The sequence below is a fragment of the Perognathus longimembris genome, chromosome 28 (genome assembly GCF_023159225.1).
Source record: "Perognathus longimembris pacificus isolate PPM17 chromosome 28, ASM2315922v1, whole genome shotgun sequence".
NCBI classification, from domain to species: Eukaryota; Metazoa; Chordata; class Mammalia; order Rodentia; family Heteromyidae; genus Perognathus; species Perognathus longimembris.
The window spans coordinates 82,170,022-82,190,375 of NC_063188.1; positions in this window are offsets into that span (position 1 = coordinate 82,170,022).

Consider the following 20,354-nt stretch of genomic DNA (forward strand, 5'->3'; position numbering starts at 1 on the left):
CTGTGATTCTCAGATCTCAGCCTCCTGAACAGCTAGGATTACAGATGTGAGCCATTGGTGCCCGGTTTCATCTTGAACTTGTACCCTCCAAAATTATAAGCTAAATAAACCTCTTTTCTTTGTAAAATATCCTACACTAGGTAGTGTGTGTGTGTGTGTGTGTGTGTGTGTGTGTGTGTGTGTGTATCTTGTAACAGAAAGCAGACTTCTCCCTGTGGCAAAATGTTAAACACTGAAAAGCATTATGGATTTTACTATTTTTACAGCTTTTCTGAGTGTATCTGAAATTATTTCGAATATAAGTTGAATATAAATTTTAGTGAAATAGAACTTAAATATAATCTTTTAGGAGACTTACCTAGGTTTCTACGAACATATAAATGATCATTTTGGGCATATGGCTAAAGAGATAGGTGGTGATAGTTGGAAATTACGTATTATTCCTTAACATCATTTCATAAGTCTCCATAAGAGAACTGAAGAGTTGTTGGCTTCTGAAAACTGGCCTCTGATTTCTGCCTTGTTATGGTTTGGCTATGAACTATTCCTGAAAAGGCTCCCTGGGGTTGCAATTGATGGAGTCTTTGGAAGTTGATTGGATCACGAGGGCCCTGATCTAATTAATCCATAGATTACTTCATTGATAGATTCGTCATTGATGCCATAATTGACAGGTGGTCAAAATCAGTTGTGGCCGGTTGAAGAATATAGGTCAATGGGGGTGTGCCTGCAAAGGTATATTTTGTCCTTGACCTCTCCCTCTCCTGCCCCCTCCTCATTCCCTAGCTGCCCCTAGGTGGACCACTTTCCTCTGCCACACCCTTTCCTCATGATTTTCTGTCTCTCCATAGGTCCGAATCCAGTGGAGCCTGTCAAAGAAGGACTTAACCTACTGAAACTGCTGGCAAAAAATAAACCTCTCCTCCTTTAAGTTGATTATGTCAATGTTTTGTTACAGCAACAGAAACTAACATGCTCCTGAACATGTTTGTTTAGGTTTTTTTTTTTTTTTTTTTTTTTTGCCAGTCCTGGGCCTTGGATTCAGAGCCTGAGCACTGTCCCTGCTTCTTATTTTGCTCAAGGCTAGCACTCTACCATTTGAGATACAGCACCACTTCTGGCCTTTTCTATATATGTGGTGCTGCAGAACCTAACCCAGGGCTTCATATATACGAGGTGAGCATTAGGCTATATTCCCAGCCCAGGTTCCTTGTTTTTTTTGTGTATCTGTCAGTACCAAGGTTTGAATTCAGGGCCTCACACTTTCACTTGGTCTTTTCTACTCAAAGTTGGCATTCTACGGCTTGAGCCATACCTCTCTGCTGCTTAATTGGAGGTAAGAGTCTCATAAACTTTCTGCTTGGGCTAGTTTCCTACCTTGATCCAGCCTTCTGAATAGCTAGGATTACAGGAAGGAGCCACTAATGCCCAGCTATTTAAATTCTTTTAACCAGCAAGATCACATTGTGCATAAGAATAGAAAAGAATAGTGATTGGTTCCAATTATCTATGTGTGAAGATTTACACTTTTTAAAATAGGAATTTAAGAGTATACTGCCATAGAAAACCTTTTTACCCCATGGTCCCAGGACCACCAATCCAATCATAGAAAGGGTTGTGAATCAGAAGTATATTTTTCTTTTTTAAAATTTTGATTATTTTTTTAATTTTAATTTTAATTTTCAAACTGATGTACAGAGAGGTTACAGTTTCATACGTTAGGCATTGGATACATTTCTTTTACTGTTTGTTACCTCCTCCCTAGAAGTATAATTTTCACAAGTACTAAGAAAGGAAAACACAAATAGCTGTGGTAAAATAAAACCATAATAAGAAGAAAGATGCTGAAAGACAGGAAAGACCTATGAGGATTTACTACAGTTAAATGTAAGTGAATGTGTCTCAGTATATTCAGGGGTGGGAGAAATTGGTACCTAAAGTAAAAAAAAATCAATGGAGTGGGTTATTCATCAATTATTGCCACTTGACTGTAAAGCAGACCATCTCAAAATCCGCTGGCTAAAAAAAAATCCCACACCTGAAGGTTGGCAGGAGGTTAGCTGGTGAAAACTGAGCTCAGGTAGATTTGACATAAAAAACTCAGTTTGCATGTAGGGTTGCTCCACATGTAGCTCATCCTCCTTGAACCAGTGGGCTTACCAGAGCATGTCATTCCCATGATAATGGGAAACAAATGGAAAGCAGGCTAGCTGTGCCATCAGATTTCAAGCCTGTGCTTGCATTCTTTTTGTTAAGATCCCTTTGGCCAAAGAGAATCATATGGCTGAGCCTAAGATCTAGAAGTAGAGAAACACATTCAACCTCTAGCACAAAGAACTGAGAAGGCACAAGACTGGGGATATAGGGATAGGGATGGAGAAAGAGATCATAGCCATAATATGGTCTACCACAAAGGAGCGTTGATTAGCAAGGGGTTAATTGACTTTATTTCTCATCTCTCGTACTTATGTCATACATAAATACTGTGAAAATATTTATTAATACTTAAGTAGTCTAGAGATTAAAGTATAGACAGGGAACTGAGTGCTGGTGGCTCATGCCTGTAATTCTGGCTACTCAGGAAGCTGAAATCAGAAAATTGTGGTTCCAAGTCAGCCCAAGCAGCAAAGTTCCTGAGATTCTTATCTCCAGTTAATCACAAAAAAGTCTTATGTGGAGCTGTGGCTCAAGAGATTGAGCACAAAAGCCTAGAGACAGTGCCCAAGCCCTGAGTTCAAGCCTATATCTAACAAACAAAACAAAACAAAAACCCAAAAGTATACAGGGGGATGCATATACAGGTTATATTCAGATACTGTGCCATTTTATGTGAGATACTTGAGCATCAAAAGACTTTAGTATCTGTATTGGTCCTGAAACCAGTCCCTTGAGGATTCTGAGGGATAGCTGTATTATGCAGGTGGTTGCCATTATTATTACTTATATTAATTTCTGGAACCTACTGTTTTAAAGACAAGTTATAGTTCAGCTACCCTCATTAAGGCTCTGCTGGACATCTTTAAGTATTGGATTATTTCCAGTTCTGCTTTCCAATAGTTCTGACAGTGTTCCTTCTGGCAGCTTATGGCCAAATGAAAAGATGTCATTTGAATTTTACCAGATTATAGGGATCAGCTCAATTAGTAGACTTCATTGGTTTCTAATTTGTAATACAATTACATGAATATGTTCATTCCATAGATGGATATATTGGCTAGTTGTACTCAGGGTTTTAATTTTATTACAGGTTTTTAACATTATTCTCTTTTCTCCCTTAGACTAGATTTTCAGATTTTATAAGTAAAAGGTACAGCATTGGATGGTACGTGCCATGAGGTTTTCCAAAGAGCTCAAAGAGGAGACACAGAGAGCTCTTATTAATGTGGGTTCTATTGTTGTAAGGTAACTGGATCAGGGGAAACAGAGAAGCTATATTTTGAGAGCTTGAATAGGGAGTCTTTATTGGAAAGCCAGTGACTGCAGGTGGACTTTTGTCACAAAGACCTGCAGCCCTTTGAGTACACTTAACACTGTTAGAAAACTGAGCCCTGAGAGCAGGAGAGGAAAGAAAGAGCAGAAAAACAATACCAGCAAACCAGATCATCTTCAATGTAGAGCTGAAGTGGGATGCCATAGTGACTGGAGGAGAGCCAGTAGATAGGAGACACAGGAGACCCGAGGCATGGCAAAATGGCACCTGAGCTGATCTGGGCCTAAATTGTGTCAGGGTCAGGAGGCAAGGTTACAGGAAACTCTAGAGTCTCCCAAGTTTAAGGCACAGGACTGACAGGTCCAGTAACCTATAGTCCAATTCCCCACTCCTGTTTCTCAGAATTCAGGCACACCCATCACCTGGAAGGTGAGACTTTAACCTTTGACCACCATGAAGACAAGATGGCACCAGTTAAACCCAATTTCCTACTCACCACATGGCCAAGATGGTGCTGGCTAGAGCCAGTCTCCCCATTTCACTATTGACTCTGAACTTGTGATAATTTAGACAGGGTAGACAAGAAGTTCTTTGAGTTATTATTGGAGAAAGGCTTGAGTTTTTCCAGGTTACTATGTTTTGTCAGACTTAATATGTTGTTCTAAACCTAAAACAAGGGGATAAGAGAGGAAGCCAGAAAGAGCAGAGAAGTTCCAGAACTTTGAGAAAGACTTGCAAAATTTCAAGCTTGGAAATGCATACAGCAGGTAGAATTTGGAAATAACAACCGTAAATCACTGTACGAATAAAGCAAAATGATAAAGGTTGCATTTATTTCATTTTTGAGACAGGGTCTTGTTAAATATCCCAGGCTGGCCTTGAATTTGCTATCTTCCTGTCTTGGCTTCCTGAGTGGTGGAATTACATGCATATGCCACTATGCTCAGCCCCAAATACTAAGTTTTAATACTAAAAATGAGAACATTTATTACTCACTTAATCCCATGGAATGCCAGCAGGTTGGAGACTTGAGAACAATTTCTGCCTTACTTGACAAGCTCCTCCAATATTGTTTTCTTATGGGTAAAATGGGGATCATTTTTACACTACAGAATTACTGGAAAAAATTTATTGGCGTCATCTGTGTAAAATTCTCTGGCATTGTGTCTGATGAGAAGGTAGTGGCTTATTCCGACGAGATTGTCACTTCTCCGAGTATTTCTTTAAAACTCATATTTTTAAGTGCCTTCAGATTTAATTTGAATTACCCTGGAAAAATAAGTTTCATTATCCTAGAGTCATATATCATTTTCTGACATTTTTTGACTTTTGACTCTTTCAAAAAAATTAAGTCACTATTAGAAAACAGAGATTTATTGTCTTTGGGGATATTTTAAGAAATCACACATCATGGCTCTTGAGGCAAAATAACAATATTAAGGTTTCAATAATGTTTGAGTAATGATTTCATCAATATTGGCATTAATGCAAGGCCTCATAAAAAGACTACTTGGAAAGTGCTAGAACTTCTTGCAAATGCACATTCTGATGGAAGGTTGTTTTAAAGATATACACACAATTTTATGGTTTCATCTCATTTAAAAAATAAAATTTCAGTTTACATAAAAAACATTCAGCATTCAGATTAAAAAGATGATGCAATTTTCCTGCTCTTATATTTGGTTAAAAAAAAACAATGTATATTTCCAAACATAAAGAGGAATTTAAAACAGCATAGTTGTGAATAAGGGAGGAGTAGCAGAGCCCTAGCTGAGCTCCCTCCGACATCGCAGTTTTCTCACCCCATATAAACTTTTACTCCTAGAAAGACAGCCAGAGTAAGTTCTAACAGTACAGGGATTCTGGCCAGGACGGAAAAATTGACTTTGCTTGTCTGAAAACACAGATTTGAGCTCCGGGCAGCGTCCCACTGCCACGCCAGTGCTGGAGCCGGCACAGCGCCCAGCACAGCAACCTGCACTCCGCGCAGCTAAAGCACACAGCGTAGACCAGGGAGAAATCCTCCAGACAGCGGCTGAGCACAGACGGGCTGAAATCGCAGAGAAAGTGTGAGTACCCCATGAAAGACATTCTCACTCGCGCCCACAGAGCAGCTTCTGGAAGGTATCCCTTCCCCCACCGCCAGAGCAAAGCACCATCTTTGCCACTGGCATAGGGTCAGACCAGACTGGAACTAAAGCAGGCCTGGGGAAAGCGAGGACAAAGGAGCCATCTTTGAAAAGGGCAAAAGGGACTGACCAGTGAGAGCCAGCTCCGCCCAGGAGAATGCCCCCTGCCCAGGTGGGAGGCTTGGCCTGGGCCCCGGCTCAGCCAGAGGTGCCCCACCTTGCCTGCCGGAATTTCTAAATTTAAAGCGAAAGCGGCGAGCAGCTACTGGCAGCACAGAAACAGCAGACGGGGGAACAAACAATTCCTAAGACAGATAAATGGTCCCGTCACAGAGGAATCCCAATTCCCAGCCCAAAACGGAGCTGAATTCCATAGCCAGCTCCACCAGGCAGCCGCCCCACCCAGGAGGAAGGAACCTCCCCCAGGCAAGCAACTCTCAGCCGGGTAAACCAGGCCAGAGGTGCCCCACCCTGCGAGTCCACAGCCTATTCAAAGCCAGGCGTTAAAGGCTGTGGTCCCACAGCAGACAGAGGAGCCACGTTTCCCGAGACTGCTCAAGTCCCCATCTACAGAGGACGCCCAAGGCCTACCTGCAAGGTGTACGAACCACAGAGACCCAGGATTGCACCAACAGGGGAGAAGGGTCAGAACAGATCCACCCCTTGCAAACTGAAATCAAGTCAAACCAGCCAATCAGGAAAATAGACTGCAGACCATCGCAAAGAAACCAGACACTGGGGAAAGACCACCCAAACAAGGAGGACTCCATTTTTTTTTCTTTTCAAACATTTTTTAAACTTTTTTTTAAAATTTTTTAAAAAAAATTTTTCACTTCTGAAACGTCGTTGGTTTTTTCTTTTCCATTTTTACCTGTTTGTTTTATCAAGTATTTTTTTTTTTTTGGTTGTTCGTTTTTCTGTTTTTTTTTCCCTTTTTATTTTTTATTTTATTTTTTTAAAAATAATTTTTCTCTGTTTTGTGCATCTGTCTTTCAGTATTTTTTCTTTATTTCTATCCTTGCATTCTCTTTCTTTAAAAATTACTTTCCTATGAAGAACACCTCCACTCTTTTCTGCTAACTCTCCATTGTCTATCATTTTAACCTTGTTCTTTCTACTGATTCTACTCTCCTCCACATTTCCACGTCACTGAACCTAAACCAAAATTATCACACACACCCCCAATACATTTTACTCTATTCTCTTTACTACCTCTAACTTTCCCTCCTGACTTACTGCCAGGACCTCCAGGTTCCATTGACTCCTGGTTATTGGATAGAGGGTATCCCTGCTTAATCCGAGTGAATCAAAGGGGTTCATAGAGAAAGCCAGTCCTAAAAGAACTTAATATAAGAACAAGAATTGCTCATAGGGTTGTAACAGTAAATAAGTAACTACTGAATACAGGGCCCAGGATCGGTTGTTATATTGAAATTGTATTCTTTAGGAACACCAACTGTAATTTTATAGACAGGTATACAAGGTATCTGTATAGAATTGTGAACTTCTAAGATTTACACAACAGTGCTTGGTAAGGGCTGCTTTGGGTCTTAAACGGTGCTCACAGGTGCTGGTAGATTGGCATTCCCAATCCAAATGGGCAGAAGAAACACAAGAAAGATGGCAAATTATGGACTCTTTTCTCCCACTCAAAACAAGCAGGAAACAGAGCAGTCAATCAGAGACTTAGAAGAGAACCCTCAAAATGCTCTACAAAGTCTACTGATAAACATGTTAAATGAAAAGTTTGAATCAATACAGTAATCCTTCCATATAGTAATAGAGGATTTCATGGCCTCAACAAATAGAAAGATAAATGAAATTCAAGAGTCAAATGTAAAGATAGCTACCAGGTAAAAGATTTGAGAGACAGCACTCAAAACCAAATTAATGAAGTAAAGAAGTCCATGCAAGACCTAAGAGATGACATGGAAATCATCAGGAAAGACCAGTCAGAAGGAAAAGAGATTTGAAATCAAGTAGCTAGCCTACAGTCCCGACTAACTGAAGCAGAGGATCGAATCTCAGGAGCTGAAGATTCCCTAGAATCTATGGAGAAAGATAAAAAATCAATACAAATCCAGTCCAATCCACAAAACAGATTGCTACAGGAGATTCAAGACACGATTAGGAAGCCCAATTTAAGGATAATAGGTATTGAGGAAAACTTGGCGAAAGAAGTTAATGGGATAGGCAACCTATTTAACAGCATATTAGCTGAGAACTTCCCAAATATCCAGAAGGATAGACCTATACAGATACAAGAAGCATTTAGAACCCCAAACCGACCAGACCAGAATAGGCCATCCCACTGACATACTGTGATCAAAATAGGATCAGTAGAGCATAAGGAAAGAATCCTTAAAGCTGTTAGGGAGAAGAAAACAATCACATATAAAGGAAAAGCAATCAGAATTACCCCCAGACTTCTCAGCAGAGACCATGAAAGCAAGGAGAGCCTGAAATGAGGTATACCAAACACTAAATAAAAATAACTACCAACCAAGAATACTGTACCCAGCCAAACTCTCATTCATAGCCAAAGGTCAAATAAAAGTCTTCCATAGTAAGGAAAAACTGAATCAATATATCTCAGCCAAACCAGCTTTATAGAAAATCCTCAAACATGTACTATAGAGGGAAAATAATCAAGATCCCAATACAGACAGAGAAATGAACCCTAAATAGTAAACATCAGATCAAGAAATGGGAAGACACAGCTTTTAACAAGATAGTTATAATGAAAGGAACAAACAATCATCTCTCAATCCTAACTCTAAACATTAATGAACTTAATTCTCCAATCAAATGACATAGGCTCATAAGTTGGATCAAAAATCAAGATCCATCCTTCTGCTGCCTCCAAGAGACACATCTTTCCAGCAAAAGTAAACATCTTCTAAAAGTGAAAGGCTGGAATCAAATCTATCAAGCAAATGGCCCCCATAAGCAGGCTGGAGTTGCAATCCTAGTATCAGACAAAATTGACTTCAAATTAAAAAAGGTATGAGGAGACAAAGAAGGATACTACATACTAATAAAGGGATCTCTCCTACAGGAAGATATAACCATTCTAAATATCTACACACCAAATGCAGGAGCACCCAACTTCATCAAACAAACATTACTGACTCTAAAAACACTCATAGACCCAAACACATTGATAGTTGGGGACTTTAACACTCCATTATCACCTCTGGACAGATCAACATGCCAAAAACTGAACAAAGAAATCACAGAACTAAATAATTGCATAGACCAACTAGACTTAACTGACATCTACAGAATATTCCACCCAGCAACAACAGAATACACATTCTTCTCCACAGCACATGGAACGTTCTCCAAAATAGATCACATCTTAGGGCACAAAGAAAATGTGTACAAATTCAGAAGTATCAAAACCATTTCCTGCATTCTCTCAGACCACAATGGAATAAAATTAGAGCTCAACTCAAACAGCCACCACAGAAAATCCTACAATTCATGGAGACTAAACAACACACTGCTGAATCATCAGTGGATCATTGAAGAAATTAAAACAGAAAGTCAAATGTTTATGGAATTCAACCAAGATGACGACACAAAGTGCCAGTTCCTTTGGGACACAGCAAAGGCAGTACTCAGAGGAAAATTTATATCTCTGAGTGCATACACCAAAAAACTGGAGAAACAGCAACTCAATAATTTAAGGAAGCACCTTAATTTCCTTGAAAGAGAACAACAAGCCAAACCCCAAGTCAATAGACAGAAGCAAATAATTAAAATCAAATCAGAATTAAATCAATTAGAGACAATAAAAAACAAACATCGAAAGAATCAACAAAACAAGGAGTTGGTTCTTTGAAAAAATCAATAAGATAGATAGACCCCTGGCAAACCTGACCAAAAAACGAAGACAGCACACTCAAATAAACAAGATAAGAGATGAAACAGGTAACATCACCACAGAAATAACCAAAATTCATAAAATAATAAGGGACTATTTTGCAAACCTTTATGCCAACAAATTCGAGAACTTGGAAGAAATGGATGATTTTCTAGAAAAAATTCACATCCCCAAACTCAACCATGAAGATTTAAACCTTCTAAACCGGCCCATATCCAGTATTGAAATAGAAACGGCAATAAATGATCTCCCATCCAAGAAAAGCCCAGGTCCAGACAGATTCACTGCAGAATTCTACAAGGCCTTCAAAACAGAACTCACACCAATATTTCTCAAACTCTTCAATGAAATTGAAAGAGAATGTTCACTACCAGACACATTCTATGAAGCCAGTATAACCCTCATCCCAAAACCAGGCAGAGACTCATCACGGAAAGAGGACTATAGACCCATTTCCCTGATGAACATAGATGCAAAAATTCTCAACAAAATTCTGGCCAATCGACTTCAACAGGTCTTCAAAAAAATCATACACCAAGATCAAACTGGATTCATCCCAGGGATGCAAATTGGGTTTAATATATGCAAGTCAATTAATGTAATCCACCACATCAACCGGAGCAAGGTAAAGAACCACATGGTTTTATCTCTGGATGCAGAAAAAGCTTTCGATAAAATCTAGCACCCATTTAACAAATGGTTCTGGCAAAACTGGTTCAACACATGCAACAAACTAAAACTAGAACCTTATATATCACCCTGCACCAAAGTCAATTCCAAATGGATTAAAGACCTCGAAATGAAAACAGACACCCTGAAAACACTAAAGGAAGGCGTAGCAGAAACACTTGGGCTCCTTGGCACAGGACGGAACTTCCTTAACAAAGACCCAGAAAGGCTACATATCAAAGAAAGGTTGGACAAATGGGACTGCATCAAACTGCAGAGCTTCTGCACGGCAAAGGACATAGCTCGCAAGATAAACAGAAAGCCCACAGACTGGGAGAAGATCTTTACCTGCCATTCAATGGACAAAGGCCTCATATCTAAAATATATGCAGAACTAAAAAAAAAAATTACTTTTCTCCAAAACAAAACCACAAAGAACCAATATTCCCCCCCCCCCATCAAGTGGGCTAAAGACTTACAAAGAGACTTCTCTGATGGGGAAACGAGAATGGTCAAGAGACTTATGAAAAAGTGCTCTACATCACTGGCCATAAAAGAAATGCAAATCAAAACAACATTGAGATTCCATCTCACCCCAGTAAGAATGTCATATATCAAGAAAACTAGCAAAAGAAAACTAACTCCCCCATGACCCAGCAACCCCACTTTTGGGTATCTATCCAAAAAACCACAAACAAAATCACAGTAAAGCCACCAGCAGAACAATGTTCATCGCAGCACAATTTGTCATAGCTAGAATCTGGAACCAACCCAGATGCCCCTCAGTAGACGAATGGATCAGGAAAATGTGGTACATATACACAATGGAATTTTATGCCTCTATCAGAAAGAATGACATTGCCCCATTTGTAAGGAAATGGAAGGACTTGGAAAAAATTATACTAAGTGAAGTTAGCCAGACCCAAAAAACATGGACTCTATGGTCTCCCTTATTGGGAATAATTAGTACAGGTTTAGGCTAGTCACAGCACAGCATCACAAGAGCCCAATAGCTATACCCTTTATGAACACATAAGATGATGCTAAGTGAAATGAACTCCATGTTATGGAAACGATTGTTATATCACAGTTGTAACTACTTTCAACGTCCCATGTGTATCTGTAGCTTCTATTATTGATGATGTTCTTGTATCACCTTTCTGTGGTTGTATCTACCCTATCTCTGTAATCTTACCTGAGTATATTGGAAACCGTGTATACTGGTATTAGAACTAGGAAATTGAAAGAGAATACCAAAATTGAGAGACACAGGGTAAAAAAAGACAAACAACTACAAAAACAATACTTGCAAAACTGTTTGGTGAACTGATCACCTCATGGGGGGAAAGTGAAAGGGGGAGGGGGAGGGGGAATGAGGGACGAGGTAACAAACCGTACAAGAAATGTATCCAATGCCTAACGTATGAAACTGTAACCTCTCTGTACTTCAGTTTGATAATAAAAATTTGAAAACAACAACAACAACAACAAAAGCAGCATAGTTGCTCCCTTTTTATCATTTGATGCAGAAGAAAAAGCAAACGTTAAGATAGTTCACAAGAAAAATCCCAGAAGTGCCTAAATCAAAATAGATGAACTAAAAAAGATACTTAAGAAGCCATTTCGTTGCTATCAACAGGAGAACATGACTGTCAGGAAGAGAGAAAAATATGTCAGAGGTTCTTTTTGTGTTTGTGTTTGTGTGTGTGTGTGTGTGTGCGCGTGTGTGCGTGTGTGTATGGGTCTTGGGGCTTGAATTCAGTGCCTGGGCCCTGCCTTTGAGCATTTTTGCTCAAGGCTAGTGCTCTACCACTTGAGCCACAGCTCCAATTTTGGCTTTTTGGTGATTAACTGGAGATGAGTCACAGGAGTAATGAGGGAGGAGGTAACAAACAGTATAAGAAATGTACCCAATGCCTAACGTATGAAACTGTAACCTCTCTGTACATCACTTTGACAATAAAGAAGAAAAAAAAGAGTCACAGGAACTATGCTGCTTGGGCTGACTTTGAACTGTGATTTTCAGATCTCAGCCTCCTGAGTAATTGGGAGTACAGACATGAGCCACCAGTGTCCAGAGGAGGAATTTATTTATTTATTTTTGCCACTCCTGGCGAAAAGCCAGAACAACTCCATCTTGTAGAAAACCAACCCTACCCCCACCCCTCGCTTTCCAGTAAAGGAACATGAAACTCCTTGAGACAGAGTGACCGGATGGCTGAAACTGATTAAGGGTTGATTAGAGAAGAAAAACAAGTTCTGGAGTTTCTCCAGAACTCCCCCCACCCAGGTGTGGTTTTCAGTATCTAATTAAAAACCCTGCAGCTGTGCACGGATCCCCCTTGCTACACCCCTATGGCTTAAACCAATCAATTTTATTTTTATTTTTTTATTGTCAAACATGTACAGAGAGGTTAGTTTCATACCTTAGGCATTGGATACATTTCTTGTACTGTTTGTTACCTCCTCCCTCATTCCCCTCACCCCCTCTCCCTTTCCTTCTCCCCCCATGAGTTGTTCAGTTGGTTTACACCAAACCTGGTTTTGCAAGTATTGCTTTTGTAGTCGTTTGTCTTTTTATCATTTGTCTCTCGATTTTGGTATTCCCTTTCACTTTCCTAGTTCTAATACCAGTATACACAGTTTCCAATGTAGTCAGATAAGATACAGTGATAGTGCAGGTACAACCACAGGAAGGGGAAAGAGGGTCATTAACAATAGAAGCTACGGTTTCACATGGCATGTTGAAAGTAATTACAACAATGATTTAGCAATCGTTTCCATAACATGGAGCTCATTTCACTTAGCACCATCTTATGTGTGACTAGCCTAAACCTGTGCTAATTATTCCCTATGAGGGAGACCATAGAGTCCATGTTTCTTTGGGTCTGGCTCACTTCACTTAGTATAATTTCTTCCAAGTCCTTCCATTTCCTTACGAATGGGGCAATGTCATTCTTTCTGATAGAGGCATAAAATTCCATTATGTATATGTACCACATTTTCCCGGAAAATGATCCACTCGTCTACTGAGGGGTATCTGGGTTGGTTCCATATTCTAGCTATGACAAATTGTGCTGCGATGAACATTGTTGTGATTTTATATGCGTCGTTCCCTTGATCTGACCAATGACCCTTTCCAGATTCCTTCCCTCCTTCAAATGCACCAAACATGCTTTAGAATTATTTTATAATTTTCCCGCGGTGTGTGTTGATTTGTTAAAAGATGCTATGATGTATGCTAAGTCCCTGCCTTCCCCAAAGAATGTATAAAATAGCTGGAAGCCCTAGGCTGAGGGCCTCTTAGCGTCAGCAGCGTGCTGAGTGTGTGGAGGGTGAGGAGGACTGAGCTAGCTCCCAGTAAACGCCCTTTTTGCTACTTGACTTGGTCTTGGTCTCTGGTGGTCTCTCAGGGGTCCCGAACTCGAGCATTTCACTGGGGCTTGGACTCAGGGCCTGAGCACTGTTTCTGGCTTCTCTTTGCTCAAGGCTAGCACTCTGCCACTTGAGCTACAGTGCCACTTCTAGCCGTTTTCTATATATGTGTTTATGGGGAATCAAACCCAGGGCTTCATGTATGCAAGGAAAGCACTCTTGCCACTAGGCCATATTCCCAGCCCTGGAGGAGGAATTTAAAAAAATGTATCATATAGGCTGGGAATATGGTCTAGTGTAGAGTGTTTCCCTCATACACATGAAGCCCTGGGTTTGATTCCTCCGCACCACATATATAGAAAAAAACAGAAGTGCGCTGTGGCTCAAGTGGTAGAGGGCTAACGTTGAGCAAAAAGAAGCCAGGGACAGTGCTCAGGCCATGAGTTCAAACCCCACGACTGGCCAAAAAATGTAGTATATAAATAAAAACACATAGTATTCATATCATATCATACCATAAGAAAACATCAAATTGCCAGGCGTTGGTGGCCTATGCCTATAATCCTAGCTACTTAGGAGGCTGAGACCTGAGGATTGTGGTTGAAAGCCAGCCTGAACAGGGAAGTCCATGAGACTTTTATCTTCAATAAATTACTCAGAACAAGCTGCAAGTAGCTCTGTGGCTCAAGTGGTAGAACACTGGCCTTGAACAAAAGAAGCTCCGGGATGGTGCCCAGGCCTTGAGCTCAACCCCCAAGAATGGCAAAAAAAACCCGATAAAATCAAATTATCAGTATTAAAACTTATCAATATCAGTGCATACATATGGATAAAAAAGAATATATTGGTATTAAAAATAAAGCTCCAGTGCTGGTGGCTCATGCCTGTAATCCTAGCTACTCAGGAGGCTGGGATCTGAGGACTGCAATTCAAAGAACAGGACACTCTTATCAACAATCACAGAAAAAGCCAGAAGTGGTTCTGTAGCTCAAGTGGTAGAGTGCTAGCCTTGAGCAAAAGGAATTTAGGGACAGCGTCTAGGCCCAGAGTCCAAGGCCCAAGACCTGCAAAAGGAAAGAAAAAGGAAACAAAGCAAAGGCTTCACATAAGGTCAGTCATCATACCTGAACTCAATTGCCCCTATATATCTATGCCAATGTTCCAGTATCACCATGCTCAATGAGCAGTTTTGGAATCATACCCAAAGTTTGTTTCATTAACAGTAAATTCTTCAGCTGGGCATTGGTAGCTCACACCTGTAATCCTAACAACTCAGGAGGCTGAACTCTGAGTATCACAGTTTGAAGCCAGCTAGGGCAGGAAAGCCTGTGAAATTCTTATCTCCAATTAACCACCCAAAAGCTGTAAGTGGAACTGTGGCTCAAGTGACAAAGTGCCAGCCTTAAAAGAAAAAGCTAAGGGATGCACCCAAGGCCTGAGTTCAAACCCTAGTACTAGCACAAAAAAGCAACAAAATCCTGATCTAGGCTTCATATTGTCTGTCTCCAGGTCCTCTTTAGATGCCTTTTCTACATCCAATCTCCAGTGACTTATCTGCTTGCTGAGTTCTTGCAACTGATTCAGCAAGAGCCACCATCTTTTCTCAAACAATTCATCCCCAGAGCTGGCTGTGTGTCTCAGGTGTCCCTTTATGCAATGCATTGGTATCATCACCTGTTAATTTTTTTTAAGAGTATTGAGATACAATTCATATGTAGTGCACAGTTTACCTATGTCTTTTCTCTTTGTCAGTTGTGGGGCTTGAACTCAGGGCCTGGGCTCTGTCCCTGAGCTCTTTTGCTAGCACTCTATCACTCTATCACTTTGAGCTGCAGCAGCACCACTTCTGGTTTTCTGGTTGTTAATTGGAGATAAGAGTCTCATGGAGACTTTCCTGCCCCGGCTGGCTTTGAACCACGATTCCCAGATCTCAGCCTCCTCAGTAACTAGGATTACAGGCATGAGCCACTGGCACTCAGCTCAGTTAACCTATTTCAGCTACAAGTCAATAGTTTTTAGTATATTCACAGTCTGCAAACGTGGCCACCATTTAATTTTAAATGTTTACCATTACTGTCCAAACACACTTTTTAGCAGTATTATCTATTATATGCAATTCTTTGCATGCTCTGAAACCATGAAACCACTAATTTACTTTCTGTCTCTGCTGCTGTATCCTGCATCAGTACTTCTTCTGTTTTTGGCTGAGTAACATGCTATTGTATAGGCACACCACATTTTCTTTGGCCATTCATCAGTTGATGAATATCTGGGCTAATTCTGCTTTTTCGATTACTATGATGGGGAACGATGTTCTCTAAGTATTCATGCACAAGCTTTCACGTAAACAAATATTTTCATTTCTCTTCATTATACACTTAGGATTGAAATTTCTGGGTCAAAGGATAACTAATATTTTTTGAGGAGCTGCCAAGCTCTTTTTACAGTGGCTGTATCATTTTACCACTAGTAATTGGGACCCTATTTCTCCATATCTGATTTTGTTTTAAATCAAGCTTTCAAGACTTCTGACAGTGGATCCACACTATCTGGATATAAAGAATTTGAGATAGATATAGCAAATATATCTACTATTTAAGGGCTGCTGTGAGACTATTGGATGAATAGGAGCCAGGAAAAAAATTGAATGGAAGATAACAAATAAACATTGCATCATCATGATCAATAACCAAAATTTTGTCATCACCTCTTCTTTAAAAATATTTTATTATTATCTTGAAGTAGTGTACAAAGGAGTTTCCATTTAACAAAGAAGTTTATGAATACAGTATATTTTAGTCAATATCACCTCTTTGTACCTACTGGAAAAGAAGAAGAAAGACCAATTGTGCTTCTTTACCTTGGAAAGCACCCATATTCATATTCATTAATATTCATGTTAAAAATAAAATAAATATGAATAATTCTATTTGAGAAAGAAAATGGAGAACTATTTGTTATGTCATTTCAATATGGTATATTATCCAGTACATTTCTAACCTCATCTCCATACCCTGCCTGAAAACTCCATTCCAATCAGTTTTTTCTATGACTGTTCCATTTATCCAGATTCTTTGACTTCTTCTATCTCTGAATACACATCATTTACTCCTCAGATTAATTATCTGGTGCTTTATGGCATAAGCTGTTATCTGTTGTAGTTATTTAATATGTGTGTGTGTGTGTGTGTGTGTGTGTGTGTGTGTGTGTGTGTGTGTGTGTGTACCCATACCAGGGCTTGAACACAAGGCCTCATGCTCTCTCTACTTGGCTTTTTCTGCTCAAGGCTGGCTTGTTACTACTTGAGCTACAGCTCCATTTCTGGCTTTTTGGTGGTTAATTGGAGATAAGACTATCATAGACATTCCTGCTAGGGCTGGCTTTGAACCACAATACTCATATCTCAGCATCCTGAGTAGCAAGGATTGCAGGAGTAAGCTATTGGCACTGGGCTGTTATTTAACTTTTTGATGCAAATTTGCACTGCATGCTTTCATCACTGCTTGAGTTCAGTCAGGATATTAAACTTGTGTTAAACTTCCTAACAAATGCAGCTTGGGACTATGATGTGAGAATTTCTTTGTTTCTTTTTATTGTTGTTGTTTTCAGTTTTAGCAAGAATCTAATTTATTATAACTGGATAGAGTAGAGAGAAATAGGATAAGAAACATTTTGCTGCTCCCTATGCAGGAAATGAGAATAAAAGATTCAATGATGTGAGAATTTCTTATATGTACTCAATTTATCTTTGTTGAATGATTTAATTCTGGAGCATGACATATAAATTTCAGTGATGTCACAAGATGACAAGGCATAAATTTTTCTTTTCAATTTCTAGACCCTAGGGGTGACATTGATCAAGATGCATTGTACTAAGGAGTTACAGTAACAAAATGAATACCAGGAAGCTGGGTGTTGTGGGGAGAGGGGATGAGGTTGAGAGGAAAGGTGGGAAAAAGTAATCATAATATTCAATGTGTACATGTGAAAATAGAGCCAAATAAATTGAGGGATGGAGGGGCTGGGAAAGTTAGGGGAGAATAATGAAAGGGGTGACATTGATCAAGACGCATTACAATCACAAACTGGCATGTTGAACTGTAACCCTTTTGTACTTAAAGATAGTAATTAATTAGTAAATAAATTTCTAGATCCTGAAAATAAACACCCCTATTTTTAAAAAATGAAACTATATAGCGATTTCAGAAGTGAAATACATGCTAGCAGTCAAAAGTAAAGATTAACCATTAATCAAATGTCTGACTCATTGGGGTGTGGCTTCTTTCACATTGGATTACGGGTACATGCCCGAGTGTGCGCGCCCATGGTGCGCGTGCGCACTCCCCCCCCCCCCCCACTGGCCACACAACTCCAGCAAAACTTGATCTGTTACTATTTGCCTATAAGCATAAAAAACTTGAATAGCAACGAAACAACAGAAATTGTGACTTTCACAAAGCCCTAAAGCAAAGTCTCTTGTTGGTACTAGGAAGACAATGACCATTCCCCCAGTTTGATTGAAGGGATTTTGTTTTTTTTTGGGGGGGGGCGGGGGGGGGCGGTGCCTGTCCTGGGGTTTGAATTCAGGGCTTTAGGAGCTGTTTCTAAGTGTTTTCATTCCAAGCTAGTGCTCTACTTGAGCCACAGCTCCATTTCTGGCTTTTTGGTGGTTAATTGGAAATGAGTTTCATGGACTTTCCTGCCCAGGCTGGCTTAGAACCACAATCCTCACCTCTCAGCCTCCTAAGTAGTCAGGATTACAGGCATGAGCAACAAGCTGAAGAGATTTTTATTTGGAGCTTTTTATGCTGCAGATTTTGAAATGAAATAAGAATGCGACACAGTATACTTTGGTTTTATATAGTACCTTTCATGTGAGGAGCTGAAACTTACAAACATTACTCATTCCCCCTCATAAATTTCTTTATTGAATTAACAAGATAGTCTACCATACAAAAGTTAAAAGCAATAAAAACAGCCATATATTATATAACCACTAGTCCAAACATATCAATTACCTTGACTCGCATGAAATTTTTCAGCTTCTCATTAGTTTCAACCTCCAAGAGATAAGGCAACAATGATCTGTTGATATGCGTAAATAAAAAAAGACTAATTCAGAGCGCATGTCGCATTTGTCTTTTTTCTGTCTAAGAGCTTTAATTCTAGACAAGAAGAGGAGAAAAAAACTATGATAAATTTCATACCTTACCACGCCTATGTGTTTTTCACATTTGACACCAACTCCAGTAAGTCTTAACTGGGTTTGAGCTCTGGGGGGGGGGGGGGGGGGCGGGAGGACTCTGCTGCTCCAAATAGAAACATATTCCTAGGACTTTTGTGTAGTGGTTTTATGCTCAAATCACTGATTCTTTGATCCCGATATTGCAAAGCAAAAATTTGCTTAGGTCATATTGTTATGTCTGTTGGGGATGGAGAAGTCTTTTACCAGGACAATGTAACAAAGCTACTTGAGAGTGCTCATTTGTTCAGTGTAGTTGTATTAGAAGCCAATCTTCTCAGTAATTCCAATGCACCCCTAGGGTGTGCTATTGGGGCTCCAGATACCTGCACTGCAGTTTCCTTCATCTGTATACTAGCCACATCTAATGAATTGTGTGTGTGTGTGCGCGCGCGTGTGTGTTCCCATCTGTACTGGGGTTTGAACTCAGAGTCTGGGCATTATCCCTTAGCTTTTTTGCTCAAGGCTAGTGTTCTACCTTTTTAGCCATAGCACCACTTCTGGTTTTCTGGTGGTTCATTGGAGATAAGAGTCTCCAAACTTTCCTGCCCTGGCTGGCTTTCAACCTCAATTCTCAGCTCTCAGCTTTCCGAGTAGTTAGGGTAAGAGGCATGAGTCACTGCTGCCAGGCCTCTAATATTCATTTCTTAGTGGTCTGTTGGTTGGAAAAACTCAATCTGTTTGAATATTGAGTTAGATATTAAGTCTAGCCTGGAGCATCTGAAGTTGTGTTGTAATTCCACATTCATAGCACTCTAACTGCTTATAAAATGTTAAGATGAAGGTCTTAGTTTAAACTTCTATAAGAAAGTACCACAGACTGGGTGGCTTAAATTGAAATAAAGATACTGGATCTAAGTAACACTGTCTTGTTCTCACTGCCATCCTGGTGTCTTGCTGGGTGGTGAGGGCTTTTCACTCAGCTCAGAAAAGCCTAGCTGTGAGATAGGCCATTCTTTGAATTGCAGATATATCATGCTGTTTAGTCCCAGGAAAGCTTTGCCACAGAGAATGCTCACCCTTGGTTGTTCACCTATATGGTTTGCTTTGCTTACCTCTGACTATTCCTCTATGTAGTCTGCATTTGTTGGGCTTGGTTCCCTACCCTAATCATGTGGTTTTTGCCTTGAAAAGCTTTGTACTAATACCATTCTGGGCTGCAGGTCTTTGTGACAAGGAGTTCGTCTGCAGTTGCAGGCTTTCTAAGACTCCCAATTAGACCTCTCAAAATGTGTTTTTTCTGTTTCTTGCTAACATATTCCCACACAACAAAATAACATAAATTTCTTTTTTCTGGTTCTGGAGACTGTGAGCCTGAGATTTGGTTGCTAGCATAGTTGGGTTCTGAAGAGAAACTTCTTCTGGGGTACATACTGTTGACATCTCAGTTTATTCTCACAAAGCAGAAACCAGGCGACAGAGCCCCATGGACTTTCTATTGTAAGGTTACTAATCCCATTCAGGAGAGCCTGATTGTTATGACATCATCATCTTCAAAAGGCCCCACCTCCTAATAACCTGACATTGAAGGTTAAGATTTTATCTTATTAATTTTGCAGGGACACAAGTATCCTGTCCATGGCAACCAAGATAAAATTTTAAAAAGTTACCCTTTCATCT